The sequence below is a fragment of the Myotis lucifugus genome, unplaced genomic scaffold (genome assembly GCF_000147115.1).
Source record: "Myotis lucifugus unplaced genomic scaffold, Myoluc2.0 scaffold_444, whole genome shotgun sequence".
In the NCBI taxonomy this organism is placed as follows: domain Eukaryota; kingdom Metazoa; phylum Chordata; class Mammalia; order Chiroptera; family Vespertilionidae; genus Myotis; species Myotis lucifugus.
The window spans coordinates 10853-30307 of record NW_005871492.1 but is presented as its reverse complement, the minus strand read 5'-3'; the positions used below and the strand labels follow the sequence as shown (position 1 = coordinate 30307).

The 19455-nt window shown below is 41.7% G+C and overlaps 1 pseudogene; it reads right to left on the bottom strand.

Moving 5' to 3' along the window:
* The window catches only part of LOC102424874, a 36788-nt pseudogene extending 17638 nt beyond the window's left edge, over positions 1-19150 (bottom strand).
* Positions 19151-19455: the final 305 nt, after the last annotated feature.

The following is a 19455-nucleotide window of genomic DNA, read 5'->3' as shown; positions in this document are numbered from 1 at the left end:
AAAGATGAAGAATCACAATTATTTGTGGAAGTCAATCCACATCTCTACCTGCCCAGATGTAAGCCTGTGAGCACAGGCTTCCCAGATGTGTTAGAACATAACACTGATAGACTAGGGTAAGTGTCATGGCAATGAACATTTCACTCCCCTGGGGTTTCAAGTTTTATCAAAATGCTCAACTTTAGAGATTTACAATAGGAATTATCATTCATTAGCTTTAAAATAATTTTAAACAGCCCTGGATGGCTTAGCTCAGTGGATAGAACATCGGCCTGCGAACTGAAGAGTACAGGGTTCGATTCTGGTTAAGGGCACATGCCCTCGTTGCGGGTTCGATCCCCAGTGGAGGACATGCAGGAAGCAGCCAGTCGATGATTCTCTCTCATCGTTGATGTTTCTATCCCTCTCTCCCTCTCCCTTCCTCTCTGAAATCAATAAAAATATATTTAAAGAACAAAACGATTTTAAACATATCCTGGCTTTCCTTCTTCCACTTCCTTTTCTTCTCATGATCAGAGCTTTGCAGGATAAACAGCTGCTACCCTAACAGTCTACATTTCCTTATCTAAGAATTGGGGCAGCTAGATAATTTTCTTTAAAAACACAGTCTATTATCAGGTCATAATTAGATAGTTGGAGATGTGGCATTTCCTCTGTTGACCTGACCGTATAGCTGTCCTGTTTCAGTGTGTGAATGCTAGCCTTGGGGCAGATACACCTGGATTTAAGAGGTGGGCTGGCAGCACCCAGTGCATCCGGAATGTTTGCAGTATTCCTTGGCAGATGCAGTAACACAAGACACAATGAGACCAAAAAGAAATGATACAAACCAGGACAGGTTCCTAAAGAGAAAGTGCAAAGCTCCCTCCCTCTGCTCTTCTTGATAAAACCCCCTCTTTTCTTTTTAATAGGATGTGATAGGAAGACCAGCAATGACTGCTATCTCTAGCTTAGGTACCTGGGTGGGTAAGCACTCAGCGGCCAGGACACTGATGAAGGAGCAGGTTTGGGGGAGGTGAGTGAAGATGATGCGCTTTGGGACATGCTGATTTTGAGACTCCTATGGTACATTCAAATGGAAATGTCTGGAAGGCAGCTGGATGTGTGGTCTGTAGCTCCAGATAAGGTCCGGGAGGCATCAGGAGGCAGTGAAAACAGAATCCATAGGGCTGGTTGAGATCATAACCACACAGAATGAGAACAGAAGAGGATCCTGCATGGAAATCTAATGAGCCCCAACATTGATGAGCAGAAGACAAAGACCCTACAAAGGAGACTGGGAAGGAACTGCTGATGTTTTCTGCCACGGGTGGGCAACCTTTTTGTGAGTGCGTGCCAAAACCAGCAAAATCTCTGACTCAAAATTCTTCTGCATGCCAACCCTGATTTTTTGAGAACATGTTACACCTACCCGATATCTCTTAAGGTGTACGTATATGAAGAACCTTGAAGAAATAATAAAATTCATTCGAGTGACGAAAACACAGTATATGATGATGAAAAATACATTTATTTTTTAATGTATACATGTACACTGATAGTCCGACAGAAAGCTTTATGCCTCCGTTTGATATTATCAGTGGGACTTTTGCTGCTGCATCACTGATGACAACGATTTTACATCAGGTTTATATTTCATGACCTTCAGAGATATGCACGAGCTACTACTTTCATCCGTCAAGCTACTCCTATTACGAGACTTTAACAAAATTCATCACTGAGAACAAAGATTCCCAAGCGTATGTGGATGAAAACATGGAGAGTAATGCTGTTGAAAACTTTTGTAAACAGAAAAAATTTTCTGGACTGGCATTCCAAGTCCTCAATAGTTTGTTTTTGACACTTTTCTCTGGTACTCCTGTCTAATTGCTTTTTTTCAATGTTTTCCAAGTCAACTCTAAGGTCAATAAATTTCTGCCTCCAAATTGAGCTACTCTGAAATTCAATCAACTGTATTTCAGAGTCAGCCATGTCTATCCATGAAAACATTTGTAAGTTTAGTTCCTCCAGTTTCATGCTGTCTGGAAACCTCATGAATTTTGCTGTCTCTTCCAGTTCTCTGAATTTCACAAATCTTGAGAAGAACTGCTCAACAGTTGACTCAATGATGTTTAAAAACAGCTTTTGAAGGCTTTGACAGTCTGTTCTGTCATCTTTTGGGAGGCCTTTGATGTGCCTCTTGAGGTTTGGGAAATATCTAAATCTCTCATCATCCACATCCCGCTTAAAGACTTCCAGTTTCTTTTCAAAAACCTTTATGTAACCAAACATCCCATCAAGTGTCTTGCCAGTTCCCTGTAATTTAATATTTAAGTCATTCAAATGTTCACAAAAATTGTAAATGGAAGATTTTAAGAGAGGGTTTTGCGTGCCAGCAAAAGTTACTGGCGTACCATCTTTGGCACGCATGCCAGGTGTTGCCCACCCCTGATTTAGCTAATGTGAATGTCACTGTCAAAATATTTTATAACATTTTCAAATATGAACAGTGCAAATAGAGACACTGACATAATTTTGTTAATTTTATCTAACTGCAGTATACATAAATGTCATATTTGAAGACATGATTTTAAAGGCTTTTCCCAAAAGAAATACAAATATCAATAAACAAATGAAAAGTTGTTCAGTCTCACTAACAGAGATATAAGTAAAAAATACATCAAATTGGCCTTTGGAGGAAGTCACTGTTTCTATGCTTTATTACATATATCACTTGGGACTGACAAGGATGCAGTGAGACAGGCCCTCTCACCGCAGTTGGTTGAACTAAATAGAAAGGAATTTAGATAAACCTATTGAGCACCATAAAAATCTTTACACCCTTTGGCCGTGCAAGTCTACTTTTTGGATTTACTCATATATAATTAATATCATTTATGTGAAGAATTTACTTAAAAAGATGTCTTCTACAGTATTATTCATAAAAACAATAGTTTTAAAATCTGAATGTATAGTTTTATAGGAATAATTAAATTGTGCTATGCAATATTTATATGATGGAATAAATATTATGTAGTCTCTAGAAATCATGTATTGAATAATTAATTTCTAGAACAAGAAAATGTTTACTATACAATACTAAGTGAAATATGCATAATATTTCCAATTTATTATAAATACACACACAGAAGACACAGAAAAAGTAGTCTAAGATAATAGTAGTTACCTGGTATCATTGAATTGCAAATAAACCTTTCACTTTCTTAACATTTCTACATTTTCTCAACATTCTACAATGCACATTCATTGTAATTTTATAATTTAAAATGTCATTTTATTATATTCTATTAATAAATATTATAGTCTAATAATATTTTCATTACTAAAACTTTTTATTTCAAAATACCTCTATTATCTTTAAGGACATTTTTATATCTCATAACTAGGAATTTTGGTTCTAGTTCCTACCTAATGTTGGCACTATTTCTATTTCACTGTTTTCTAAACAGAGGATAGCAGGGCATAATGGATCACATTGAAACTTCCAACTAAATACTGGCACCTATTCAGATCAAGAACAATTTTAAATTATAACGCTTTTAAGTCTAGAATTTGAGAGAAAAATTTATATTGGTATTGACTGTGACATGGAAATAAGACAGAAAGAGACATGGAGGTTGTATGTTAACTGTCTGAAGCTAGTCATTCTAAACTCTTAGAAAGTGATTTCTGATCAATTATCAGATGAAAGCCAACATCATTGTCTGGAAGAAAAGACAACTTCATTATTTCAAAAGAAAACTTGAAACCTTTTTGAAAATGTTACTCCTTTTTGAAATTTTTCTTTATCATGCAATGATCTCCTTTAAGAAATCTGTGCCCTTGAACCACATGCTAATGCAAATTCACTTGCTGACTGGAACACTAAGAAATTACAAGCAGAAGGTTGAATGTACTTGAAGTTTACCACTTGAAAAAAAAGGAAAGTATGTTAAATGCTTATCTTAGATTGTTGCAATTGAGACATCATGTTGTTGATAAGCAATTATGTAGAATCAAGACACATTCACAGGCCTGGCTGGTGTAGCTCAGTTGATTGAGCACCATCCCATGTACCAAATGGTCTCCGGTTTGAATCCCAGTCAGGGCACATGCCTGGGGTTGCAGGCTTAATCCCCAGAAGCTGACTGATGTTTTTCTCTCACGTTGATGTTTCTCTCCCTCTCCCTTTCTTTTTCTCTAAAAATCAATCTAAAATCTTTTTTTTCTTTTAAGAAATTCACAAATGGGAAGTATCTGTAATACTCTCAACAATAAAATAAATTTTTTTAAAAAGAGAGACATTCACAACCACTATCTTTCTTAATGTTCCCAATGACTGGCTCAGAATTTTGCCACACATGCTTGATAAAAAGTCAAGAAAAATAAACAATCAATTAAATATTTCATTCAAATATGTTTGAATATAAAAAAGGTCTCATCAATATCAACTATAGATGAATGATAGAAATGGCAACCCAACCCAAATATTGAATTTATCATATATACTTATGTTCACTTTCAAAATATGTTATTTCTTTTCAAAAAAGGGCCTTAATTATCTCACTAAAATTTATTTAATTTGTATAGCTTTTATGACTTTGCTTATGAAGTCTTAAATAAGAAAAAATTTATTGTTAGTACTTACATTCCAATTTTTTTCATAAAATATTATGCAAAAGTATAGATAAAAATTAACTTTATAACAAAGTTCACAGCTAAAGTCAGTGAAGAAAGAAAAAACAGTATGATGAATGAGTCAACTGATTAGGTAGTTGGGAAAAATTAATTTAGGTCTCCATCTCATGTCACTCATCAAAATAAGTTTTAAAAAAATCAAAATGTTAAGTGCTTGGGGAAAAGAATTTAAGAAAAAAGTTTTTATCTGCTCTTTCACTGAAGAAGGACTTCACTTAAAAAATGTAATTAGAAAGGAAAATATGTAGATTGAAACCTTAATATTCTACCTGGTAAATGACCCAAGAAAATAATCAGAGGACTTCTGAGAGAAGAAATAAAAATAGTACTAAAATATGAAAAATTTTCAACTTCACTAATATGCAAAGAAATACAAATTAAAACAAGGTACTATTTTAGCCTCAACAATCTTTTTTTCCTTTTTAGACTAGTTTATTGGTAGAGAGAGAGAGAGAGAGAGAGAGAGAAAGAGAGAGAGAAACATCGATGTGAGAGCACATTGACTGCCTCCAGCACAACCCCACCTGTTATCGAGCCTGCAACCGAGGCATGTGCCCTTCACCACAAATCGAATCCATAACCTCCTGGTGCACAGGATGACACCCAACCAACTGAGCCACATCAGTCAGGACTCAAAGATCTTTTAAAGTAACAACAATATATTTTGGTGAAATTTATGTGATAAAAAAAGTACTCTCATTTACTGCTGATTTAGGCTGTAAATTGGTACACTCTTTCTAAAAACCCAATTAGCAACAGATAATGAGCGATAAAATGCTCACACCCTTTGATATAGTAATCTCTTTCCAGAAATCTTAAGGAGACAATCTAAAATAAGGACAAATATTTATACACAAAAATGTTCATTACAGTATTAATGGGTAATAGCAAAAACTTAAAATAAATAAAATTAATTTATAGAAATTATTTGGAGTTGCTTCATTAAATTACTGTATGTTTACAGAATGAGTAATAGCATGATGTCATTAAAAATTCTCTTTACAAAGAATTTTTAAATTATACAGAAATGCCTATGATATAAAGTTACATAACAAAATTCAAAATTATACCCCTGTAGCATGACATTTAAAAGTATTATAATATGCACACACATAAAATTTCTACTAACCTGCTTGTTTTACACTATCATGAGAAAATAGCTAGATCCTCACTGAATTTGGAGGGTGCATGTGGAGTCCTCTAATCTAAAATACACGCTGTGTGGGGCACAAACAATTCACTTTGTGGCTACCAAAGAATTAAGCAGTCACTCTCCAAAAAAGATTTATATATAAACTGTGAAAGAACCACTCAACACTGGAACAACTTATATGGCTTATTCAAAAGAAGTTAACAGCAGGAACTTACTGAATAGTCATTCCTGACTCATCTGAGCTACAAAGGACTTGCCAGAAAATATGCGCTTGCATACACATTACAACAGGCTAAAAGGAAATATCTTAAAATATTAACAGTGGTTTTCTGAGTAGATACTCCAAATCTTTGCTAATATATTAGCCCTATACACATGTAACTACTTACATTTAAACTGAAATTAAATACAATCAAAAACCCTTTCCTTTAGTCGTACTAGTCATATCTCAAGAGCTCAATAGCCATGAAAGGACAGAACAGGACTGATAGCTGTGTCCTTAACCCCTCTTCCAAGAAAAAGCCACAGAATGTATCAGTTACTCAGCCTGCCCTGATCTCGGCCAATGGGAAAGTGGGGAAAACTAGCCCAAGGCCAAGAGTATGCTAGCTACCCCGCACTGTCTTTGTGTAACCAGACCCTAGCTGCACGCTGCCCTTGTGTCACTAGCCCAGGGCCCTCACTCAACCAACCGGAATCGACCAAATCAGTGGTCAGAGTGTGCCCCCACCCCCCAACCCCAAGCCCTATAAATTCTTTGTTCTCTTAGAACTCCTGGCTTTCTCTTGCATCCAGCAATGGAGGCAGGCGGGGGGGTGGGGGGGGGGGACCAAGTCCAGGGCTTGAATAAAAGACCCTTTGCTTTTGCATCGGAAAAGGCTCCCTGGTGGTGGATTATTGGGGACCCCGAACTCTGGGCATAACAGCCACATGTAGCTAGTGGCTACTTTTGGACATTACTATCATCACAAAAAGTTCCTTTGAACAGTTCTGTTCTAGAAGACTTTATATGTTCTTTATACTTTTTCCAAGTATATTACAATATGCATTGTAGCAGAGTCCTCTTATGAACAGAAATAAAATGGGGGGGAGGGAATAAGGTTAGCAGAGGAAACACATTAGAGGTGCAGAGAACATATTCTCTAGGGAGAACCAAGGGAAATAGTACTCTGGAGAAAAGCAGGACACAGGCACGCTGGGGAGAATAGGGAAGGCTAGAAAGAGACATGGGAATAATAGACATTCCTAGGAAAAGAAAGAAAGGACACAGAAATTCCAACAGCAGGGGTGGGGAAGGCAGCAATTATAGCAAGAAGTCACAGGTTCTTATCTCTCCCACTCACCAGCTATTACAGATGCTGATCGCTGAGCTGGTCCAAAAGGACATTTCCCCCGGCCACTCTCAATTCTTTCAACCTGCTGGAAACTGGACACGGCCTACAGACCAGAAGGGGCAATTGGTTTAGGGGTCATAGGATTCATGATGAAAATCACAAAGATGTTCAGATGAAGGAAAAGCCCAATTCCCATTCGTCTGCTACCATCCCCATATTCCCTGTCTGTTACTCCTGATTCCCCTGCCCATTCCTGTATTTCCTATCTGTCATCCCTTTTTCGTTAGTTTATTCTTCTTCCTTCAATCCCCTAATACCCAACCACCACATGCTCTAATGAAGGAGCACCTACGATGGCCCTAGATGACACGGAGAGGCTAAACGGCAGATCTTTCCTCTGAAATGCTGAATTTTAGGGTTTACAACTGGCTGGAGAATGTGCTACTGGACAAGTAGGACAAAAGCAGGCCTGCTGAAGTCTGAAGCCCTTAGGAAGAATAAAGAAAAGTAGAGACTGATACAGGACCATCACAAGCCCAGGAATCTAAAGAGAAGGGCCATCCTTTCCCCAAACCTACCCCAAGGATAAAAGATAGCACCAGAGCCAAGGATCCAGAGAAGGGGGAAGAGAATCTGCTTCAGCTCAGGTCAGAATTTGAGGATTTGCGAATTTAATGCCTTCCTCATCCAGAGATTCCAAGAGGAATGACCTGGGTGTGGGCGAAGGGTGTAAGACCCAGCCAGAAGTTACCTTAGCTAGGCATCATACACTAAGAGAGGCTTCAAGATAAATAAAAATAGAAATCAAGGATGATTCAACCTAGAGCCAATAGGAAATGTTAACTGTAGCTGATTGGGAATCAAAGTTATGACATGGACATGTCAGGATATCTCTGGCTCATAAACAAGTATGGACAGATGATGTTGCTGGAGCCTAATAACCTGAATGGTAGTTGGAGCTGCAATGCAGATATATGTCCCCTGAGTATAAGTACACTACTGGCCCATTCTGACTGCTTGTGTATTTGCTGTAATTGGCAAACAATATTTTATTTTATGGAGCGTCTTGGCCAAGGCCTGTTAAAATCAGATGTCATATGAGATTCCCAAAAGTGAATACTGGGTCAAAGAGTTTTCTGGAATGGAGGACTAAGCACCTTACCTGTGTGGCAGTGGGAGCATCCTAGCCTGAGGAGAAAGATGACAGTTCAGTAAGAGATCACCAAGTTATGTGGGCACTTTAGGGACATGGTTAAAATCTGCTATGTCCCCTCTTACTCAACTATGGCAGTAATCCCCTTTCTGCCACACTGCCTACCATCATCCTCAATTTACTCTACATATCCACCCCAGAATAATATTCCTACTCTATCAGTCACTGATTTGACTAATTTTTGAGCAAGAGAATGACAAAATGGCTCACCACTGCCTGGAGTACAAACTCTTTAGCCCAAATTACTTATTCTCTAATACTTCTTAAAAGGAACTCTTTCTTCTAACCCAGTGATTCCCAAAGTGGGCACTACTGCCCCCTGGTGGGCGCTGCAGCGATCCAGGGGGGGCGGTGATGGCCACAGGTGTATTTGTTTTAACTTTTTTTGTATTACCTTTCTATTCTGAGTTCAATAAATAGTTTCATAATTTCAAACTTCAATGTTTCTAATTTACACCTTTCTTTACTATATTTTACGAAAAAGGTAGAAACATTAATACATATATCTTTCTGTTTAATTGCTATTAAAATTTTTTTAAAAAATTAATTTCCAGGGGGCGCTGAGTAATATTTTTTCTGGAAAGGGGGCAATAGGCCAAATAAGTTTGGGAACCACTGTTCTAACCAAACCTGGATCGCCTGTTATTCCTAGAAAACAAATTATGTTTTCCCATCTCTATACCTGAATCTACTCCCTTACATTTCACCAAGGACAGAAAATATGAGCCTTTTTTCAATTCTCATTCTCTTTAATATTTAGTTACTTTGTGCTACTTTTGACTCAGTCCACTACTTAAATATTTTATTTCTTGAATTTCTTCAAATTATACCTTCCTAGAGTCCCTCCTCCTATATAATTGTTGTTTCTCTATCTCCTCTGGTTGTTTCTCTTCTTTCTAGCCCCTAACTATGAACCATAAAAAACATATCCTTAGTCCTTTTCACATATACTTTAATTATGTTGTCAGCCAGACCTATGCAAATCATTCCCCAAACTCTACAAGTTCAGGTCTTCCAACTCTAGTCCACGTTTGCAATTGACTGCTGGACTTCTTCACAGAGATGGCTTATCAGACCCTTCAAACTCATCAAAACTAGTCCTCTTCCAGTTTCCCCAAATAGAATCATTACGTCATCTAGGTTTATAGCCTTTGAGCAAATGAGTCTTCTATTAACAGGTTATGATTACTGTATGGTCAAAATTGCATTTAATAGGGTCTGGAAGGGGCCAGATCACTCTATTACATTCCTTCTCTGAATGTTGAGCTTCTTCATTGTATCATCATTGTGTGAATGAGCACATCAGTTGTGGCAAAGGCAAGTCCCTCAAGCTGAAAGCCAGAGCTAGGTAAGAAGGCCATCACTGAGCTGTGGCGCTCGAATCCATCTTCTGTCTTGGCAAAGGGCCTTTCCCAGGTGGTTGGGGTGGGAGTGGGGGTGGGGAGAGATGGTCCCTGTTACATGAAACAGGTCAAATGTCACAAGAAATTGAAGCCAGGTAAGGTCTCTATATTGCAGGTTGGATTAAAGTGTGGGAGTAATGGAGCAGAGCCAGACAAACCTGGATTTGAATCTTGGCTCTGCCTCTGCTAGATATATAATATTAGACATGGTACCTAACTTTTCTGAAGTTACGTTTCACTGTCTGTAAAATGAAGGAAATAATACCTAAATATTATAATGGGGTGATGAGAATTAAACTCAATCATGGGAGAAACCAAGATAGTGGCATAGGTAAACACCAAAAATTGCTGCCTCGCACAACCACTTCAAAAATACAACTAAAAGACGGAAAGGACATCATCCCGAACCACAGGAAGGCTGGCTGAGTGGAAATTCTACAACTAGAAGGAAAGAGAAAAGCATAACGAGACTCAGAGGAAGTGCAGTGCGGAAGTAAAATACTAAGATGCAGAGTGCATGCGGAGCAGGCTGGCAGCTGAGGGCGTGGTTGTTGTTTTCAATCAGAGGCAGTCTCAGGTTCTGAGCTCCAGTTCCGGGTGAGTCTCCAGGGACCCAGACTCATACGGGAGAAGCGGGACTGTCTGGCATTGGTCGGAACCCGAGGGCAGCTTTCTCTCCAAGGGGCTTGCAGTAATTAATGGGACACTGAGAAGCAGAGCCTCTGAGGGCAAGTCTGAGAGCAGCCATAACTACTAGCCCCGCCCTGTTGATCCCGTGGGACCTGCCCCGCCCAAGCCCTGCAGGGAGGCTTTGGCTGGATAGCTACAGGCAAAGGCTAGATAGCACCTCCCTAGAGATCCAGGAACCAGGAATCCCAGAGGTCATAGTGGAACCATCCAGTTTGCAGCTCCATGGAACCATAAAAGACACACTCGGGGGCAGACTCAGTGAGCACCAAAGCCCCATTGAAGCAAGTCTTGCCCCAGAGGGGTGTCTCCAGTACAGAAGTTCTCCCACGGCAGACACAGCTGATTCTCACAGCCAATTGGCCTGGAGGTCAATTCCTCTCAGTGATAGCTATAACAATCAAGGCTTAACTACAACAAGACTGTGCACAAATACCACAAGGGGGTGCACCAAGAGTGTCTACCTTAGGTAATTGGGACACTTAGCACAGAAAGGCACTCTATCGACACAGCGAAGCATAAAAAAATGCTGAGAAAAAGAAACAGGAAACAAACGACAGAAATGGAGGAAAGCAAACTGCTGGATATAGAGTTCAAAACCACACTTTTAAGGTCTTTAAAGAACTGCCTAGAAGCCGCTGATAAATTTAATAAGGCTCTCGAAAAGACTGGTGAGACCGCTGATAAATGTAGTGAGATCTTCAAGAAATCTAGTGAAAACCTGGATGTTGTGATAAAGAACCAACTAGAAATTAAGCATACACTGACTGAAATAAAGAATATTATACAGACTCCCAACAGCAGACCAGAGGAGCGCAAGAATCAAGTCAAAGATTTGAAATGCGAAGAAGCAAAAAACAGCCAACCGGAAAAGCAAAATGAAAAAAGAATCCAAAAATATAAAGATAGTGTAAGGAGCCTCTGGGACAGCTTCAAGCGTACCAACATCCGAATTATAGGGGTGCCAGAAGATGAGAGAGTGCAAGATATTGAAAACCTATTTGAAGAAATAATGACAGAAAAATTCCCCTACCTGGTGAAAGAAATAGACTTCCAAGTCCAGGTAGCACAGAGAACCCCAAACAAAAGGAATCCAAAGAGGACCACACCAAGACACATCATAATTAAAATGCCAAGAGCAAAAGACAAAGAGAGCATCCTAAAAGCAGCAAGATAAAGAGACTCAGTTACCTACAAGGGAATACCCATACGACTGTCAGCTGATTTCTCAACAGAAACTTTGCAGGCCAGAAGGGAGCGGCAAGAAATATTCAAAGTGATGAATACCAAGAACCTACAACCAAGACTACTTTATCCAGCAAAGCTATCATTCAGAAGTGAAGGCCAGATAAAGAGCTTCACAGATAAGAAAAAGCTAAAGGAGTTCATCACCACCAAACCAGTATTATATGAAATGCTGAAAGGTATCCTTTAAGAAGAGGAAGAAGAAGAAAAAGGGAAAGATACAAATTATGAACAACAAATACACATCTATCAACAAGTGAATCTAAAAATCAAGTGAATAAATAATCTGATGAACAGTATGAACTGGTGATTGTAATAGAATCAGGGACATAGAAAGGTAATGGATTGACTATTCTTGGGGGGCGGAAAGGGGTGTGGGGGTGCGGGAAGAGATTGGAAAATAATTGTGCACCTATGGATGAGGATAGTGGGTGGAGAGTGAGGGCGGAGGGTGGGGTGGGAACTGGATGGAGGGGAGTTATGGTGGGAAAAAAGAGGAACCAATGTAATAATCTGAACAATAAAGATTTAATTTTAAAAAAAATAAATAAAAATAATAAAACATGAAATAAATAAATAAATAAATAAAATAAACTCAATCATGAATGTAAAATACCCAGAACCAAGTCTGGGATAAAGCAGATGCTCAATTGAATGTGAAGTCTTGTTGTAATGTAAGTCTAACATTTTTCTCTGCTAAATGCTGGAGTTCCCTCAGCAAAACAAATTAAAACATTGACCTCCAAAAGCTAATGAGCTATCACTGAAGGGCAGCACTCCACGTTGCTGGAACTGATAGGTCCAGTGATTGAACTTCCTTGTGTAAGAACCTTCATTTCTCTGAGCAAGCTGTTGTGTCTGGAGCAGCTAGCTAGTCAAAGCTCTCAGAAAACAGTTATGAATAGTCTCAAAGTCATCATTCTGGAACATGAGAGTCTCAGAATTAAGGATAAGGCAAGAACTTGCTCAAGCAGATGGGCATGGGCAGATAGGATAAGACAGGCAGGTAAAATCAGAAGAGAGCATCCAGTATGTCTGGAGGGCAATCTTGGTATGTAGCTTGAAGGGTTAACAAAGCTGACCTTTCTGTTCCCTATATTCTCCTAAAACAAGCCTCAACAAAACAACAGTCCTTCCTTTCATGAGCCTGCTAGATAGAAGGTACAGAAAGAGAGCTGAAAGTCATGGGGCTGCAGAACACAGACCCCTGATTTTACTCTGGGTGTTGATGTTCCTTGCGAGTGTCCAGGGGTCCAAGTCACGCCAATCTTGACAGGTATGTCCAGAGCATTTTTCTGTCTGGATACCTAACATCCATTAGGATCCCACCTCCGAGAGCCAAGGGAGAATAGATGACCCTGGGTGATTAGCTGGGAGTAAGTCTATTTTCTGTAAGCCATGGTTGATATTCATACCCATGGGCACCCTGAGCCTGCACAGACTCAAAAAGGACAAATATGGCAATGACAATTCTACTGCAACTTTGTGAGTTTTGTAAGGACTTTAGGAAAACTAGAGACTCAATATTACCTGATAAAATATAGAGATTTTCAATACCACCTGCCCTAGGAAACCTTCCCAGGATGACAAGATGAGGGAGCTATCCACACCCAGCAGGGAGCCTATCATTTGCATTATGAAAAGGACTAGGCATAAGCCCAAGGACAGCCCACAGGGACTGGCTATATATCAAGTATATACAATTATAATGGTGTCCCAAAATTCATGCAAGAAATAATTTTGATAGAAAACACAGGTTTGTTATTAAAAATTGTAAATTTTTTATTGATTGATAAGGTATACGGAATAGGGTTATGTATAGAATAGGACATTGGGTAAATGGCCTCCACAGCTTTGCTGGCAAATACGAAAGCCAAGGTCTAGTTTGGTCTTCATTGTCCCTGCTCCTGGGCCATAATTGGTACTTGGTAATGCTTATCAAATTGAAGGGATTGAAATCAAAGGGCAGCAGATATTAGAATCTAATTCAATAAACCAAGTAAAATAAGGCTTTTATTTTTTGTTGTTATTGTTGTTAATGGTCACCCAAAATTCAAATCATGCGTGAATTTGGGGACACCATTTAGCATTCTAAGCCAGAGATATGAGGATGGCCTTAAACAGAGAGAGGTTTGGAGTTAAGCACTGACTAGACCCAGGTGGCAAGGATTACTGAAGTTTGCAGAAGGGTGACTTCAAAATTGAAGTTAAAGATCAGGGTCAAAAAAAGAATTCATTGCACTCCCTCCTATTGCTTCATGGAGTAGGAAGGGAAGTCACCGGAGGCAAAGGATGTATGAGGCTTTCAACTCATCCTCGGGCCTTGTCACAAAGAGGTGCTACCAGAGGACCAATGACTGACTACTGCATAACTGATGGGAAAAGAAGAGGATTCAAAAACATCAAGACCCTTCCTGAGATATCACAGTCCCAGGGACTTTTGTTGCCAGGACCAGCCTAGATGTGATTAAGGGTAAATATGTCCCAAGCCTGCCAGGGTGTGAGGGTGGAAATGCCAGGGCTTCAGCAGCAATGACCAGGACCTGGAAGAAAACATGGCTGACAGAGCAGCCACCTTGAAGGCAAGATCCATCCAGAGTATGGTGCCAGCAGATGCTAATTAGTAGGCAGTGACCTAAGAACCTCATGAGAGGAGAGGGTCACAGCCCACATACAGTGAAATTGGCAGTAAATATAGGAGAAGGTGGTGAGAGTTACATGCTATGGGAGGAAGAAACAGGCATGGACAGTGCTGATTAAGAAATGGATTCAGAAGCTGAAACCGGTTTGGCTCGGTGGATAGAGCATCGGCCTGCGGACTGAAGGGTCCCGGGTTCGATTCCGGTAAAGGGCATGTACCTGGGTTGCGGGCACATCCCCAGTAGGAGATGTGCAGGAAGCAGCTGATCGATATTTCTCTGTCATCGATGTTTCTAACTCTCTATCTCTCTCCCTTCCTCTCTGTAAAAAATCAATAAAATATATTTAAGAAAAAAAAAGAAATGGATTCAGAAAAAAAAATAAAGAAATGGACCCAGGCTCTTGCACAAAACATACATAGGACAAGGTAAACGTGAGTTACAACCTCTGAAGTTTCTCCTGGATTTCTCCTCTCCCCAGCTCAGCTAGCATCCCTAACTTCCTTCACTGTCCCACTACTTCCCCTTTAGACTTTGTATAACTTACCTTCTACAGACAACACCCCTCCCCACCATTTTGTACCTCCTCCAGTGGCAAAGGCTCCACCCAGTGAGGACATCCCTCACCCCCAATGCTTATCATGCACATCGGTTGCCTTAAGCATTCACCCCATCATGGTCACTCACAGATGACTCTTCTCATCCTCCCACCCCTGTCACTCACAATAACCCCGAACTTCGGATCAAAAGCGAAGGTGCCACAAGTGAGGAGGTGAGAGTCATTGACAATGGCGAGAATCTGGACAAAATTGTGACATTCATCCTGGGGGTCAGAGATGGTTAGAGAGAATCAGAAGCAGCAGGGACAAGGAAAGGTAGGGTAGTGTCGGGGCAGTTAGATGCAGCTCTGGGGTCAGTAATGATGGGTAATGATATGGGGTCAGAGTTCCTGCCTGGGCCCATTGGGATGACAGCACTGCAGGGGACTGACAGAGTCAGGGCTGGGCCAACATTTCAATTGACACTCAGGACAGGGCCCAGATTTACACCTACCTCCTCCTTGCCTTTCGCCATGCAGTTCTGTTTTTCTCCCTCAGGCACCATCCAGTCAATCTGAGAAAGGAGGAATGACCATTTCCCCCTGATTCTCCCGGAAGTCCTTCCGAGTCAGGGTAGATAACACAGTTCTACAACCTCCATCAATTTGGGAACTGCAGAGACACCTCTCACCCCCAGAGCACTGTTTTTAAAACTGGAAGTCCCCAGCTATTAATGAGTAATAAAATCAATTGTGAAATCATAGCCAACATTACTTTTAACAAAATATATCTGAATGTATCTCATATAGGAGAGTAGATATTGGTTCAAGTACAAACTCTGTACAAAGTCAAAAGATACCATATATTTCTTATTAAGGGCTGATCAAAAAATTTGAAAGCTATTGTCCTAGATTAATGTGATTCTAATGATTCCTCTGCCCATTATCACCTATAACCTGGTCATTGTGGCCTCCTCCCCTCATCGTGAAACTCCTTCACACCCTCCCCCCATCACCATGACCTCCCAAACACCCTCAGCTGAGATAATGTACTTGATGGTATCCCCTACTCATTTTCAATAACATTTCACCTCCTACCACAACACCCCTCCCTGACCTCCCATAAAACCATGGATCTAATCACATGCTCTGGGGTCTTCCCCACTCTCATCTCTCACCCTTCGAGGTCTCCCCTCTGAGAAGGGCAGAGATAAAGCAAAGATGGTGTCCCGGGCGCCAACATAAAGTGTATGGGAAGCAGGATCCACAAGGAAAACAGAGTAATTGTATGTCTGAGGGATGCTGAACCGGGTAACATAAGTGTCAGCCTCTGGCAGAAAGAGAGGGAAGAGTGATATCAGCCATCGCTTCAGAAGGGTTAGGTCCACATGGCTAGAACAGCCAATTTTTGTGTTCTACCATTTATTTATCAGCCATCAGGGGAAAAAGACAGAGCCTGACAGGCCATGTAACTTTCCCAGAGATAAATAACTGATGAGGCCAGAATATTTAGCACACAATTCAGTCAAGTATGCTATTTCCATAAAAATAGAACACTTTATTAAAATAAAAACATAAATATAAGTCTGTAAAATCTATTCATAGCAACATGACACACAATTTGAAAATATCTATAAAAGCTTCAAGTACTCTCCTCTCTAAATTTCCCTTTTTAAAAAAAAACAAAAAACACCCTACTTACTAAATTCCTTTTACTTAGAAGGGAAATGCTACATTCTTTTCATGAACACATTAGGAGACTACCTCCTCTCTCTCCCACAAAGCTTGATCCCTCCCACCTCCATTCTACCCAAAGAGCAAAAAGGTATACAGCACCGGTTCTCAATCTGTGGGTTGAGACCCCTTTGGTGGTCGAATGACCCTTTCACAGGGGTCCCCTAAAATCATCCTGCATATCAGATATTTACATTATGATCCATAACAGTAGCAACATTACAGTTATGAAGTAGCAATGAAAATAATTGTATGGTTGGGTCACAACATGAGGAACTGTATTTAAAGGGCCAGAAAGTTGAGAACCACTGATATAGAGCATGGTGGGCAAGAGTATATGCTTTAGAAATGGATCAGCCCAAGGTTAAATCTGGCTCTTTCACTTACCAGCTGTATGATCTTAAGTTACTTGCCCTCTCTGAGTATTACTTTCCTCTGTAAATACCACCATCCAGGGTGGTTGAGAGAATTAAATGAAATAAGATGTGGAAGCATCTGACACATAGTACAAATCGTTCCTTTCTTCCTTCCTTAAGTATGAGCTCTGTTTTGACCAAATCTAAATCTCACATCAGCATTCAAAATTCTTATCTATTTGTGTCACTCCCACATCGATGTTTCCCTCGCTTCCATCTTGCTACCTCCCTCTTTCTCCGTTCCACTCTTTCTGAAAAAAGAAAGAAAGAAAGCAATGGGGGGGGGGGGGAATATTCTCTAATCTATTTAAAGATTATAACAAATAAGTTAGCATACCTTCTTAGCTCAATGTCTGGCCCCGGGGTTCCTATGCTCCCACTAAAACAACTCTATTCTACCTGTTTCATCTGCTCAGCTACCCTCAAGACTGATAGAATGCCAGCAGCCATTCATTCCTAGATAGGCTGATATACGGAGCCCCACCCATCTCCCTACAATCATATTCATGACTGTGCTGTCTCTCTCATGCTTAGAATAAACCCTGGTTCCCTCAACCTCCTTTCGTATCCCCAGCTCTGCTTCACCTTGCCATCTGGACCTCTCTGGATCCCTGGACATCAACCCAGCCTGGTAATCACAACTCCAGGTAGTGGCTATTGCTCCAGCACAACCTGAAAGCCCACACTCCAATCATTTGTCCTCTCAACTCAAAACATCCTAAATGTCAGTGGTCTGAAGTTAAGACTAAATTAATATCAATTAGTTGAGGGCTTTTGCCAACAGGTTGAACTCTCAGCTTCACTGATTCTGTCTGCCCATATTGCTAACACTCAATGCCCACTGAGAAGAAAACAAAACCCACAGCCACACTCATGCCCACCTCAGCAGAAAGCCTCTAAAGCAGTGGTTCTCAACCTTCCCAACGCCTCGACCCTTTAATACAGTTCCTCATGTTGTGGTGACCCCCAACCATAAAATTATTTTTGTTGCTACTTCATAACTGTAATTTTGCTACTGTTATGAATCATAATGTAAATATCTGATATGCAGGATGTATTTAGGCGACCCCTGTGAAAGGGTCGTTCAATGTCCAAAGGGGTCTCGACCCACAGGTTGAGAACCAATGAAAGTGTGAATCACTCCAATGACCACTTTTAACCTTGTGGCATCCCCTGGTTTCTTGCCCAGCTTTTGAAAGGACATCTCCCTCTTCCTTTTTGTCTTTCTGGAGACTTTAAAAATCATTTAAACAGAATTTTAAGTCAACTCACTGAGCGGTTTCCCAACATTCAATGGAGGGAAGGGGTAGGGAGAGCAGGCAACGGCAACGTTAGGAAATTAGGGTTGTGAAAGATCGGATTGTGGGGGACTGGGAGCTGGTGTCAGAGATGGAAGGGAACTGGGAAGTGGGTTGCGGAATATTAGGGCTGTGGGCAGGACAAACGGGGGTGGGGAACTGAACTAATGAATGATGTGCGAATGAATTTGAGAAGTGGGCAGATGCAAATGCTGAGCTGGTCACCAAAAGAATGGGTGGGTGGAATAGAATGGAAGATCTCTGGGTTTGGAAGCCAGGATGGGTACCAAACTGGCGTGACCGACACAGGTGCGTGTCTGGTGGGAGGATAATAAGGGAGAGAGAACTGCGAACAGATGACCTCGGGCAACTCCCAAACCCGCCCTGGGCCTCAGTGCCCATGTCTGCACCACGACGGACCTAACTCTCCGCGGTTCTGCGAATAAGGGGCCGCGGGAGCCGCCTGGGCGTGTCACGCGGGACGAGGCGCGAGGCCCGGCCCGGATGCGATGGAGCAGCACCGCGTGGGAGTCCCGCCGGGTCTCGGGCGCGGATGACCGTTATGGCCGGCGCGGAGGGGACCTGGATGCGGCTGCCTGGGTCCGGGGAGCTGGAGGGTGTAGGCACCCGCGGGCGGCGCCTGGGCGCGGCGCAAAGGGCTGAGGGCGAGGGCGCCCGCGCCTTACCGGAGACGGGAAGCGAGGTCCTGGGCACCCAGCGGGAAACCAGACCGCACACCGGGCCGCTCAGCACCGCCAACAGCAGCAGCGGGAATTGCGAGCCTGGGCGGGGCGGCGCGGCCGAGGCCGGCATCTTTGGCCCCGCCTGGCCCCGGGTGGGGCGCACCCTACCGGTTCTGCTCAGGGACCCAGCGCCACGGGCCTGGGTCCTGCTGGTTTCTCCTCAGCCAGGTTTGGCCTCCAGCGGGCGGACCAAACGCCACCCGGCCCCGCCCCTTCAGGAGGAGACCAATGGCGGTGCTGGTTTTCTCCTCCAGCCAATCGGGGTTGAGTGCGGCGCGGGCGGAGCGGAGGTGCCCCGCCCTGTAGGGGCGGAGCCAGGCCCAGGTGTGGGCGGGCGTTCTTTCCCCACCTCGGGCTGCAGCCATCCTCTCCCCG